The following is a 14,450-nucleotide window of genomic DNA, read 5'->3' as shown; positions in this document are numbered from 1 at the left end:
GAATGTACAAATGTGCTTTACACAATTGATGTATGTATGGATTGTGATAAGAGTTGTATGAGCCCCCAGTAAAATGATTAAAAACAACAACAACAACGTAAAACAATTAAAAACAACAACAACAACAAAACCCTATCTTGGAACACGTGCATCCTGAAGTCTCCTGAAAGCAAGAATAGCAAGACTTGGTATCACAGATTTGGACATGTCATCAAGAGAGGCCAGGCCCTGGAGAAGAGCATCATGCTTGGTAAAATAAAGGATCAATGAAAAGGACACCCTCAATGAAGTGGATTGGCACTGCAACTCCAACAATGGGCTCAGACATAGCACGGGATCTGAGTATGGTGCATGACTAGGCAGAGCTTCAGTGTTTCATTCTGTTACACATACGGTCCCTGTGAGAGTGAACTGACTCGACAGCGCTTACCTACAATAACAACAACAACAACAAAATGTGATAGATCCCCATTTATGCTTTTAAAACATGAAGTTTAAAGTGTCTACACAATTCCCTACATGGATAATTTGATGCGCCCAGCGTGGAGCATGTGGAAGAGACCATTGCTGTCGTCGTTAGGTGCTGACCTGGGAGCTCTGGCTCACAGCATCCCTATGTCAAACAGAATGAACTGCTACCCAGTTTTGTGCTATGCTCCCCATTGTTATGTTTGTGCCCAGTGTTGGTGTTTTTGTTGTTGTTGTTGTTTTAGAATCTTCCTCTTTCTCATTGACCCTCTACTTTACCTAGCATGATGTCCTTCTCCAGACCATTAGCGCTCAACAAATGCCTGTGTTGTTCTTATACTTATACCCCTTCTCATACTTCTCCCAGGATCTGCCAGTCAGGTTGGAAGCATGTTTCCAATTTGGCAAGTGAGAGGACTTCCATAGACCTCATATCTGGCAACCTTAGAAACTATGTGTCTCAGATAACATTTCTACAACACAGAGGAAGGCCAACCGACCTGCTGCAGATTTTGAAAGCAACAACCTCTATTGCGTGAAGTAAGCAGTGACCCTTGGAAGTTCATTGTTATAAGAGCTGAGCCCAGTTTCGCCATGTCAAGACAAATCAGAATATAACATCTGTTCCCAGTACTAAAGCATGATAGAGTCACCTCGGACTGATAAACAGAAATATCTCTTATCTTTGGTCAGTGCTGTGGAAAATGCACCTCAGAATGTGTGTTCTGAGTAATATGCATTGCTCTCTATTCAAATGTATTTTACTGTCCGCAGAATAATTGAGAGTCTAACACCGTCCTTATTGTTGGGACATGGGGCTAGATCCAGAGAACTCAGGAAAGAGGACTTCAGGGTTCCCCCAGCTTATCAGAGTTCTGTATCTGCTTTAGTGGATACTGTACCTTCCAGTTCAGCCCAGACCCCATTAGGGCTACTTTTGCATCCCTCTGCCACACTGTGAAAATTCCAGAGGAAACTGTGAAGCTGACTCACACACTAAATTCTCAAATTTCCAGTTGAGACCATTAAATGGACAATCACCCAACTTTAGACCTCTGGCCCCTTATAAATCACCCAAAGGAATAACTCTTTCCATCACATGGTGCTAAATACAGGCTCCTGTCTTTGCTCTGACTCTAATTAGTGATGAGGTTTAGGGTATAGCCCTAAACCTCTCTGAACTTTAGTTCTTTATCACTAAAAGGAGGATTGGACCTGGATGATATCTGAAGTTATTTCCTGCTCTAAAATCCTTGGATTCTTATCCCAATCATCACCTTTATCAGACGATTACTGAACTCTCCTGTTGTTTTCCATTAGCCATCCACCTACAGACTGTGAATGATTTGAACTTTCTGAAGAAGAACTTGGTATATTTTAAGAAACCTCACAAGTTTTATATCCTCTGGTAAAGGATGCCTCCTTTGAGTAATTTATCTTAAACATGTCATTGGAAATGAAAGGTACCAAGTATTTTTATTAATAGATATATATAATATTATTCCATAGTCCAATCACTTCAAGCAGAATTGGACAATTGCCACCACAGTCAGTTTCCAAACACTTGTTTTCTACTTGACCCTTCGTCTCCCCTTCACATCTGCATCCACTGCTGAACCCCGCTCTCCCACCCAAACCCTCATTCTACTTGCTGTCTCTATAGGCTCATATGTTCTTACTATATGGAATAAATAAATTAGGCAGCATGGAAAAATCAGGTTCTCAAATATCTTAAATGATAGGGGATTCATAAGATTAATAGGTTAAAAATTGAGGGCAAGGGGCTTTGGACTTATACTGCCCAGGTCAGAATTCCAACTTAATGAATATGATAATTAAGGGGGGGGGTTGGTGCTAACTTGGCACCTGTTAGAATATATGGGTGGAGTTTAGCCTGTCAATCAGCTCGCAGCTTGATGACCTCCTTTGGATGTGCAACTGGGATAGATGGCTCTCTCGAGAGGCTGGCCCCTTCCTCTGTCCCTTCACCTTCCTGCTGGCAAGCCACTCTGAGACCTGCTCGATCCACCACATTGGATCCAAAGATTTTGTATCCATTAGCCTGTGATCTTCCTGCATTTGGCATTGCTGCATGTGACTGTGTGAGTCTGAAGAGGGACTTGCAGAGAAAGCATCAGACTTATGGACTTGAGTTGGACTAGGCTGGGATGTTTTCCTGATACACATTTACTTCTTGATATAAGGTTCTTTCTTACACATATATGAGTTGTGGGAAACTAACACTGAAGAAAATATGATGAGGACTATGTTCCCTAACTCAGAAGGAATCTGGAAAGCTAGTATTCCATGGTAGAAAACCCTCCACTTTGGTAAGTTAGAGGTAAAATCCAAGTACATTATCCTGCTGTCATTATCACTCCTGCAGATTCTCCCCCCACAGCTGTGCTGCCTTCAAGTGAGCACATGGTGGGTTTTACCTCCCTACAGAAGCAGACATCCTGTTGCTCTCTTCTCGCCAGGTCACGCAACCTCAAATGCAGGTATTACATTTCCTCACCTAGTAACTCAGGGACCTTGATGTAGTTACCACAAACCTTGTGAGGCATGTAACTACTGAACATGCATGTCTTCGGCTACCTATAAATGTCACAAGTAAGTAAAGCCTCGCTCTCTTCTCCCAGTTCCACATGGACCATCCAAAGGAGCTGAGGTGAGCATGCTACCATGAAATGTGTCTGACTCCTTTATTACAGTCTCTCTCCTATCTTTCCTGTCCCCCATGACCTTACATGCTACAGTCGTATACATTTGCGCCTCCCGGCCCTTCGGTTGTTGGGGCTGGTTTCCTGTGACAACGAGCATCACTGGATGTGTTTCCTGGTAAGCCCAGCCTAACACAATGACGCATGAGCTATGTGATTTTGAGCAAATTATTTCACCTCTTCCATACAGTGGAACAAATAGAAGTATCTAGCTCTTAGCACACAAGGAGCCCTGGTGGCATAGTGGCTGGTGACGAGAAGGTCAACAGTGTGAAATCACCAAGCCCTCTTCCAGAGAAACATGGAGCTGTCTGCTCCTGTAAAGGTTTATTTGCAACCTATGTGGCATAGAGTGAGTGAATTAGTGAGTCCTTCATAACACTGTTGTCAGAATTAAAATGAGTTATTCCAAAGAAAATAGTCGCAAAAGCAAAAAAAAAATCTATTAAACAAGCTCGTGTTATCCTCAACCCACCCCAAGGAAAACAAGTAAAACTACCAAATGAAACAAAAGTCTAACCAAATGAGAATTACAATGAATCTCTCCAAAGCAAACAGCCATACAAATAAAGCATTAGTAAGCCATGTCACATTACCCTCAACTCACCCCAAGTAAAACAAAAGTAAACAAGGAAAACTACTGAGTCAAATAAGATGAGGAAGGTTAACTGCAGGAAACAATAAGCACGAACACACAACTACTGGCATTCTGTAGAAACTGTCTCTGATTTTTCTTCTGCTGTTGGTTTGGAGGTACTGCGATCTTTCATGGCTCTTTAACAAACTGACTGCAATCAGAGAAACCCCTTGAAAGTTGGATGCCTAACCCTATTCTTCTTTCTATTTGCAACTGAACCTGGAGATAAATATTACATCTTCATGAGTCCCTGGGTGGTGCAACCAATGAAAGGTTACAGGTTTGAGAACAACCAGAGGCTCCTCTGAAGAAAAACCTGGGAATGTACTCCCCAAAAGTCAGCCACTGAAAACTATGGAATACAGTTCTACTCGGACGCCCAGATGTGCCATGCGTAGGCGCTGACTTGTGTGATTCCTTGTTGACGGTCTGGCCCCATGAGCCTCCCTGTATTCGCAGAGATTACATAGCCTTTGCAGCAAGGAGTTAGGGCCTCTCAGAGGTTAACGATTGAGGCCATCTCCATTTTTTTAGGCTCCTGGAATATTAGAAAGGAAGAAATAACAAAGCAGAGTTACAAAACTTGTGGTTGCTTTTTGTGTCTTAGATTTAAATAATTAAACCCATTTGAACACACACAAAACATAGTGCCTATGTTGGAGAGAATATCCAAATGTATATCTGAGTTTATTAGTCAACATAAAGGAGCCCTGGTGACATAGTGGTCACTTATTTGGCTGCAATCCACAGGGTCAACAGTTCAAAACCACGAGCTCCTCTGCAGGACACAGATGGGGCTTTCTCTTCTGGTAAACAGTTACAGTCCCCAACCCCCCACAGGGACAGCTATGAGTAGGCATCAGCTAAATAGATGGCAGTGAGTTTGGTTTCTTAGGGACTGTAAGACTTCAAGCCAAATAGTCCTCCTCACCCACCCCCAGGACCAGCTTTGAGGCTCTTGCTGGCCCAGAGCTGAGAGGATCAACGTATCTTCGCATGGTCGTTGATCTATAGCATGGAGATGATCGGGAGCATTTAGAGGTTTTGGAAGCAGGATGATATGAGGTGACCAGAGCAGGGGGAGGAATCAGTTCCTGCTCCTAGTTCAATTATGGAATTTCCATATCTGCAATGTATACAGTTTGGTGGCTCCGATCTTTCTCTGTTTAAAAATACCCACATGAAATGACGTCAAAGCAGACTTGCTGTATCTGTCTGTCTTTGGCCCAGGGGGTTTTCACTTGACTACCAGCCAACCAGCCCGGCATTCAAACCCACCCGGTGGCCCCACGAAGAAGGGCCTCGTGGTGGGTTTCCGTAAAGGTTACAGCCAGGAAGTCGCTATAGAGCAGTTCTAGTCTGGAGCACATGGAGTTGTCACAGGCCCGCATTGTGGCAACAGGTTTAATTCTGGTATTTGGAAGGGACTCAACAGACTCACTCACTCCTAGCAATGAAAACAGCATTCATTTTAATTTGCTTTCATTGTGGCAGGGCGGGGGCGGGGGCGGGGGAACCGAGCGGGGATGTCCACACCCTCAAACACCTTTTCATGCTTATCTCCCAGAACATCATTATCCATATATCTACCCAGTGAGACCTGCTAAAGTTGAAACCTATGTAAACATGTCAGAAAGGGGAACTCAATGGGTTTTCACTAAGAGTGAGAGAAAAGTGACAAGCTGCCTCTTGTCAAAGGTGGAAGTCTTGGAAGACCCAGACAAGCCAGCCAGGCCCCTGGAGTCACAGCTCTCCCAGGCTGCACTCTATTTTGTTCCCTGCTTGCAGGCGCAGCTGGTTGCTTTTTAAATCCAAGTGATCCAGACCTGGATTAGATTTAAATCCAGAGTAGATGGTTTCCTTGTTGAAGGAAAGCACTGGGTCTTGCTCACCCGCAACAGAACTTAATGCTGGCAGCCAGCAGAGAAGTCAGGCAAAATCGCCCGAGAACAGAAATCCTCTTCCCCATCCTCTCTCACTGCCCCGCTCCCTGGCCCCCATCCCAATTCCACTGTTCTCTCCTGGGGAGAGTGGTTTACCCAGGCCTGAAGCAGTGTGCTTAAAGATCAAACCAGTGGCTTCCAGTTGCAGTTCATCCTAAAAACTCCTGTTTTTTCTTTAATTCAGGAAAGTCTCTTCCTACTAACAAAACCGCATCCTCGTGGCTGAGGACAAGAGCAACATTGGCCTGATAGCTTCATTGGTCCATTTCTTCCATTGGCAACTCACTAACTCCCCCAAAATGCATTATTTTCAAACTGTAGAATTTAGGAATAGATTGGGAAAGTTCCAAGATCGAAATCAAGTGTTCAACGTTAATTCTTAGTGTTAGGGCCACACAAACTACAAACCAGGCATAAAAGGAGGAGAGAACTCAAAATAGCACAAAACAAAAGATTCTCCAGGTTTGTTGTTTTCTGGGTATTTGGGGTGAGATTGCAACCACTTAGGCAAATTTCAATATTGAAACACACAGAGTATGGCGAGGAAAGGCTAAAATTTTATCTTAAGCCACCTAGCCAAACAAAATATTTCTAAATCATAGTTAACAAATCACATTTCAAAACTCTTCTGCAAATTCCACTACACCAAACAAATATGAACTCTTTACTGAGCTTCTCTCTACCACTCGCCTAGACACGCAGAGCAATGTGTCTCCAGTCCTGGGGAGTTTTTAATGTCTGTTCTGCCTTGCCCTCAATCCCTCCCCACTGTCAAAATCTCAGTTTCCTTACCTTCGCTCCCTCCTCAAAGTCAATTCCAGCTTAGTTCTCTTCTCCCAAGAATTTACAGTGTTTCCAGACTCCAGAAGATCAAAGGCTGACTGACCCCAAATGAAAAGTGGCTCTAACTCCTGCTTGCAGGTCAAAACAATAACTTCCCAGTATGAAGCAGAGAAGACAAACCTTCAGAATGCATGGATGAATTTATATTCAGGGAACACATCCTTTGAATAGCCTTCCTGTCCAATCACGGCACCATAGGGTAGTTTCAGATCAGACTTATCCTGTTGCCCTACCTCCCAGGCCAGTCATGCGCCAGCCGCCTTCTGTGAGAACTGAAGTGACAGAGAAGGAGTGTGCCTTGCCACCTCTCATCTCAACCTGCAAGACGATCAGAGGAAGCAGTAATACCACACACCACATTCCATACTTTCTAAGCAAATAAACCATTCCTAACATTTACGGCAACTAAGAGATTTCTACAGGTTGCAGGAGTGAGAAAGAGTAGTGTAAGGAACCTGCTGTGAAGTCAAGCAATAGACCTCCAAGCATTCGGCTTATACTCCTATGCATGCTCCTGGATGGGGCAGACAATCCTTAGCAGAGTGTTCCCAACGCTTGAGGCACCTATTGGGGAACTAATGTGGCCCCTAGCCTCGGAAAGTTTGCACCGTTTGAAGAAACCAGGAACACAGAAGGACTGGGGGATTTCCCTAGCTAACACACTGGTTACACAATTTGTCAGAATGGTTAGGATGACTCATCTATCTGACAAGAGTCGTGGGCGCCACAGGAGAAGGATGCATCATTCTGAGACCGAGCCAAACGAAACTCACGGCCATGGAGTCAATGCTGACTTGGAGTGCCCCTGCAGGACAGGGTGGGTTTCTGGGACTCTAACTCCTGACGGGCCGAGAACAGCACTTCTTCCTCCTCATCTGGCACCAGTGTGATGGAAAAGGAACCCAGGACACCAGGACTCAATGGGAAGGAAACATCTCAGTGGTTGTTGGCCTAAGGTGGGTACAAGGACCACAAGAGAGGAGCTTTTGTCTGCATTCTTTGGTCTACATTTGGTCATTCTCTTGTAGCCCATCTTAACCCACCGCCCTAACGACGAGAGCATGAGTGTGTCCCTGGTCTTTCTAGATGCTGCTGCCAAGATGCAGGAAACCTACTGGAATCACAGAATTTACACAATGAATTCTGAGACACTTAGAGTCAGGACTCGGGAGTAAACCCTGATGTTTGCAAATACCATTGCACGATTCTGTCCAGTTTGTTGAACCTGCTATGACTCATGTAGGAAATGGGTATAAGAAATGATTCCTTGTTAGGGACTTGTCAGGAACTGGAAACACAGGGAATTCAGGACGGATGATCCCTTTAGGACCAGGGCTGAGAGTGGCGATACCAGGAGGTGGAGGGAGGGTGGGGTAGTGAGGGGGAACCGATTACAAGAATCTACATATAACCACCTCCCTGGGGGATGGACAACAGAAATGTGGGTGAAGTGAGACAGCGGACAGTAAGATATGACAAAATAATAATTTATAAATTATCAAGGGTTCATGAGGAAGGGGGGAGCAGGGAGGGAGGGGAAAAATGAGGATCGGATGCCAGGGGCTTACGTGCAGAGCAAATGTTTTGAGAATGGTGAGGGTAACAAATGTACAAATGTGCTTTATATAATTGATGTATGTATGAATTGTGATAAGTGTTGTATGAGCCCCCAATAAAATGATTTTTTAAAAATTATTTTTATGAATCATTTTATTGGGGGCTTTTACAGCTCTTATAATAATCCATACATTCATTGTGCTAACTAACGAAAAAAGGGCCTAGAGTTTATATCACCATAACCATCTAGTTATTTCAGGTGGGAATGTATTACAATCTTAAATGACCGTAAAATTGAGTGTGTAACTTTCCAGAGCTTCTTTACAGGTATACCTTGTTTCATTGTGCTTCAGAGAAACTGGAAGGAAATTCTATGTTGATCAAGCCTCTTGGACCTATTTTGCCAATAGCACATGCCTACTTCATGTCTCTCTGTTACAATTTAATAATATTTCAAACTTTTACATAATTAAAACTAATTAGTCTAAGGAAATATAACTTTTACATGTACTGGGAAACAAAAAGTTTCCTGTGGCTCATTTTATTACAATATTCACTTTATTGTAGTGGTCTGAACCCAAACTTGTTTTATCTCTGAAGTGCCTATATATACTTATAAAAATACAAAAAAAAAGAAATGATTCCTTGTATAATACAAATATTAGTATGGTATTGTTTATATACATTTTGCTTCCTAGAAAACATTCCTCTATCAGTGTATTCAGTTGTTAAGGGAAATCCCATTGTCCCATACTTTCAATTCCTAATGTTCTGAACATAATCCTCCTTACTCCTTCCATCAACCTCCAATTTTCCGCCTTATTATTGTAAAACATCTTTGTACCACTACACTCACTCATACACTTATTGATATTCACTGAGTTCAATGATATCAACTGCATTTAGGTATTTGCTTCATATATAGAGATAAAAAGAAAACATGCTTTCTCAAGGATCATACAATCTTATAGAGAGACAAATCCAAATTATTATAAGCCTTTAAGAGGCTTCCATAAAATAAAAAAAGAGGCTTCCATAGATTGAAATGGAAACAAAGAAACAACAGTCTGACTCTAACCAAGAGTGCAGTCTTCACCCTGTCAATATTCAAGTTCTAGTTCCCTTATCAATGTCAAACCCATGGTGAAACCTATATCTCCCATGATACTGTGCACCTACTTAGTGTCGGGTGCTACTCGTAAAGTCAGGAGTTCAAAACCACCAGCCGCTCTGAGCCGGAGAACGAGGAGCTTTTCTGTTTCTGCAGATATTTACAGTTTCAGAGACACACAGGGCAGTCCTACTCTGTCCGATAGGGTTGCGATGAGTCAGAATTCACTCGGTGGCAGTGAGTTTGGGGTTTTGGTTTTGGAGGAGGGGGTTTTGGAGTGCATGAATTCCTGCCCCTCCACAAACACGGAGGAGTCCCCATCACCCTTCAACAGTGTCTCTCCAAGTGCGTCCTGTGCGGCAAAGGACGTCAGCAACAGCTGTAATGGTTCAGAAAATACAGGCGCTGGTGCCTTATGCCATCCCATCAGAGGGAGCAGGCCAAGGGTTTTGCATTAAAAAAAAAAGTAATTGTGAGGATTCAACATTCTTAAGAAGCACTCCCCAAAACATTTTTGTCTGTTTTAGAGCTTTGAGAAACAAAACCCTTGGCTATGTGGAGACAGCCATGCATTTGACTGCTATTCGAGTGAAAGCAAATCCATTTCATCCAACAATTTAGACATGACATTGCTTGATAACACTGTTTACAGTGCTCACCCAGCAGCAGGACCCTTCCCCCTGTCCTGCATGCCTCTTTTCTATGTACTCCTGCCTTCTGAAGTTCCTCCCCTAATACTGCCCTTTTGACTTCATGTGTTTGATTGTTCTGGGGGATCATATGTCTCCCTGCTGTGATGGCCCACTGTATAAACCTGTCAAAATCATGGTTGTGTATGTGAAACCAACGCCAGCATCATTCACAATGGAAAAAGATGGAAAGCACTCTTTGTGAATGGAAATGAGACGAGAATGCCCTCTATAACCGCTCCTATTAACATTGTGTTGGAAGTCTTAAATAAACTAATAACTCACCACCATCAAGTTGTCACACGCACAACGCCCCTCTAGGATCGGGTAGAGCCGCCCTGTGAGTTTCCAAGACTGCGACAGCTTACAGGGCAGAAAGCCCTGTCTTTCTCCTGAGCAGCGGCTGGTGGATTCTTGCTTCAGACCTTGTGGATCACACCCCAAAGGCTAACGACTGCTCTACCAGGGCTCCTACATTGGCCGTCTTAGCTAATGCAATAATTCAAGACAGGAAAATTAAAGGCATCCAAATTGGCCAGGAAGAAATAAAACTATCCCTCTTTGCTGACGATAGGAGGTGATACATAGAAACCAAGAAGACTACTGCAACTGCTTGAAAGAATCGCAAAGTGGCAGGGCACAAGATCAGCATACAAAAATCAGTCCGATTCTTTACTCCAACAAGGAAAACTCTGCAAAGAAAAATGAGAAAGTAATACCATTGAAGATAAGCAATAAAAGGTAAAATACTTAGGAATAAAAGTAATCAGGAATACAAAAGATGTAAACTAAGAACACTACAAGAAGCTTAAAGAGACACACATGTGTAGAAGAGCCTATCATTCAAATGGACAGTGTACATTTTTAAAATGTCCATATTACCAGGAATTGATAAATATAATACCATCCTGATTTAGAAACAATCAGCATTCTTTAAGCAGATGAAAAACCAAATAGATAACTTTATATGGAAAGAAAAAAATCTCAGATAAGCACAATGCACCTGAAAAAGAACAATGGAAGTAGGTCTCATATTCCCCCATTTCAAAACCTGAAAGATAGCCCTTGTTTCTGCTAGGTGCCATCGAGCCGGCTCTGACTCATAGCAGCCCTATGTACAACACAAAGAGCTAACCCCGAGCCCCTCCAGCATCGTTTTCATGTTTGAGCCATTGTTACAGCCACGGTGTCAAGCCATCTCCTCAAGGGTCTTCCTCTTGTTCACCTTCTACTTTAACAAGGACAATGTGGTTTTCCAGGGACAGGCCTCTCCTGACTACATGTCCAAAGTAGGTAGACAAAATCTTGCCTTCCTTGCTTCTAAGGAGTATTCTAGTTCTACTTCTTTTTTTTTTTTTTTTATGTAAACTTTTGTCTTGATTTTTTATTTATTTTTTTATTTTTTAACATTTTATTAGGGGCTCATACAACTGTTATCCCAATCCATACACACATCAATTGTGTAAAGCGCATTTGTACATCGTTTCTCAAAACATTTTCTCTCCATTTAAACCCCCGACATTAGGTCCTCATTTTTCCCCTCCCTCCCCGCTCCCCCCTCCCGCATGAGCCCTTGATAGTTTATAAATGGGTATTTTGTCATAGTTCTACTTCTTCCAAGACAGATTTGTTTGTTCTCTTGGCAATACATGATGTTTTCAATATTCTTTGCTAACAACAAAGCCCTTTTCCTTCCACAAGGAGATGAAATCCTTTGAATGAGAATAAGACAGTCTCCTTAACAAAATTAACTGGAAAAAAATGAGTGAATATTTCCTGAAAAATGAAACAATTTTCATACTTCACACCATTTACAAAATCTAACTCAAGATTGGTTAAAGACCTAAAAGTCAAATCTAAACGTGTATATATATCATCAAATGGGAAAAAAGACAAATTTAGGCATGCTAATTTGTAGCATAAGCTATCAGACATGATAAAAAATGCAAACAAACAGCAAATAACCTAGATGAGTGGGACCTTCTAAAAGAATAGTATTTGTGTACATCAAAAAAAATTCTCTGAGAGAGTAAAAAGAGATCCTGTGGACTGGGGAAAATATTCAGCAACAACATGTCCAACAAGGGACTAAACTAAAAAACAAAATGCTAAACACCTCCATTCCTCAACAACAAGAAAAACAATCCAATTTTTTAAAAAGGGCAGAGGACATGAACAGCCATGTCACTAAAGGAGACATTCAGGCAAAAGTCACAGGAGGAAATGCTTGCTATCATTGGCATTAGAGAAGTAAATGAAGACAACAGTTAGATAGCATTCAATCACAGCACAACAGCAAAGTCCAGTAATAACAAGTGCTAGTGAGTGTGGAGAGATTGGAATTCTCATGTACCACTGGTGGGAGTATGGGGAAATCACTGTGGGAAATGGAATGACACTTGAGCAATTGATTAAGAGTGACTTATCATGCTCATCACCTCCCCCATCCCCCATTCCTCCTGGCCTATCATCACCATCATCATCATCAGCCCTGATGTGCTCAATGATAGGGCCTAGCATGGAGAGTTGGGTGGCTCGCAGCTGCTCCTAAGGTCTAAATGATAACATGGCTCAGTCAGAAGATAATAACCCCCAGGGACTCTTTCTCCCTATTTTATCTTCTTATCATCTTTTCTATTCCTCTGCCTTTTGTTTAAGCAAGTGAAACCTTCCACCGCACATGTCAACTCTTCTTATCCAAACACCCAAGATGACGAAGAGCACCCTAAACTTGGCGACACTGGGTGAGGCAAGACAAAGACTGAGTCTTAAAAGTAAAATCCGTCACTAAAGAAGAAGAGCAAATGCCATGTTGTCACCTAACTCTAACCAGCTCCTCAAAATAAATAGAAGCCTAGGATAGTTCTACCAGTGGTGCACCTGATAATTTGAAAACGCTTAGAATTCACTGAAGCCCTAACCAAACCCACTGCTGCTGAGACAATCCCAAGTCATCCCAGCCCTATAAGGCAAACTAGAACTGCCCCTTTGGGTTTCTGAGACTATAAACCTTTACAGGAACAGTCAGTCTCATCGTTCTCCTGTCGAGAAGCTGGCGGGTTTGGACCGCAAACCTTGCACTGGCAGCCCAACATGTCACCCACTGTGCCATTAGGGCGCCTTCTTAGAGGGTCTACTCTGTGTTAATAATTTTTCACACATGAGCTCATCGCATTTTCTGAGATAACTCAAGGAGCTATTATCTTCACCATAGATATGAAGAAACTGAGGCTACAACGCTACCAGCTTTAATAAAAGTTAGCAAAGACCAGAGACAGATGTGAACATCTTTATATATCAATACTAAATTCCAAATTCCCCGCCCGGGTTGTTGTGTGCCATTGAGTGGATCGCCACTCATAGCAATGGTTTAAGCCTGAGTAGAACACTCCAGAGGGTTTCCTTAGCTGAAATCTTTACAGGAGAAGATCAACAGGTCTTTTCTTCCATAGAACGACAACTAGTATGTTCAAATTGCCCACTTTGAGGCTAACAAACACATAACTAGGGCTACTTGTACCACCAGAGTTAATTACTACCACCCAAGAACAGGGCAGCACTTAGAAAAGGTTTGCCATTAGCTCTATCCAAAAATCTTTATCAAGTACCTTTGGGTAAGTTTGACACCATAGGTGTAAGCCTACTCCTAACCCTTTCTAACAAAGCAAGCACATGTAAGGGATTCATGTAAAGCACATGAATGAAGCTTTGCACAAAAGTATGCACTGCTTTTGAGAAGGATGAAGGCAATGAATGTACAAATGTGCTTTACACAATTGATGTATGTATGGATTGTGATAAGAGTTGTATGAGCCCCTAATAAAACGATAAAAAAAAGTAACTGTCTAGAAAAGAATGATGGAAATATATGTACAAATATGCCTGATACAATTGATGTATGGTTTGTAATATGCATTGTAAGAGCCCTCTATAAAATGATTTTTTTTTTAAGTATATACTGCCATTGCCAAAGTCAGAGTGCCCAGGGCTTCCGACACCAGCAAAACTAGACCCCATACAAGATGAAAATATAGTATATGACAAACAACCATCCAAAGGGTAAATTATAGTGACATCATTGTGTTTCTATTCATTGATAAAATAGAGCTCTATCTCAAATGAAATTCAAAAATAAATTACAGGAGGACTAAAAATTTCATTGTGAAAATCAGATATTAAAATTTTTTAGAGGAAAATATCTTTATTCCCTTGGAATAGGAAAGGAACTTTTTAAAACACAATACAAAGAAAGCAAAATCATGAAGGAAAAGACTAATAAATTTGGACATACCAAAAAATTAAACTTTCCCCCAAATTGACCAAAGCCCATGAAAATATGCTCAACATCACTGATCGTTTGGGAGATGATAAATGAAACAAAAATAATACATCTGGGCCTGTCTGGATAGGACAGGCTGGATGAACAATCTGGAGGAGAAAACAACGGGACTGACAGTTCCGGGGGGACATGGGAGAGGG

The 14,450-nt window shown here is 42.1% G+C and overlaps 1 protein-coding gene across 1 annotated transcript in view; it reads right to left on the bottom strand.

Annotated features, from left to right (window-relative positions):
- Positions 1-14,450, bottom strand: part of LOC101638473 (transmembrane protein 45A) — a 91,629-nt gene that overhangs the window by 28,368 nt on the left and 48,811 nt on the right. The window lies entirely within an intron of this gene.

The sequence above is a fragment of the Echinops telfairi genome, unplaced genomic scaffold, assembly GCF_000313985.2.
Source record: "Echinops telfairi isolate 266 unplaced genomic scaffold, ASM31398v2 ScPeMD7_6;HRSCAF=24_0, whole genome shotgun sequence".
In the NCBI taxonomy this organism is placed as follows: domain Eukaryota; kingdom Metazoa; phylum Chordata; class Mammalia; order Afrosoricida; family Tenrecidae; genus Echinops; species Echinops telfairi.
The sequence above is the reverse complement of the archived record's forward strand: the minus strand, read 5'-3'. Positions and strand labels throughout refer to the sequence as shown.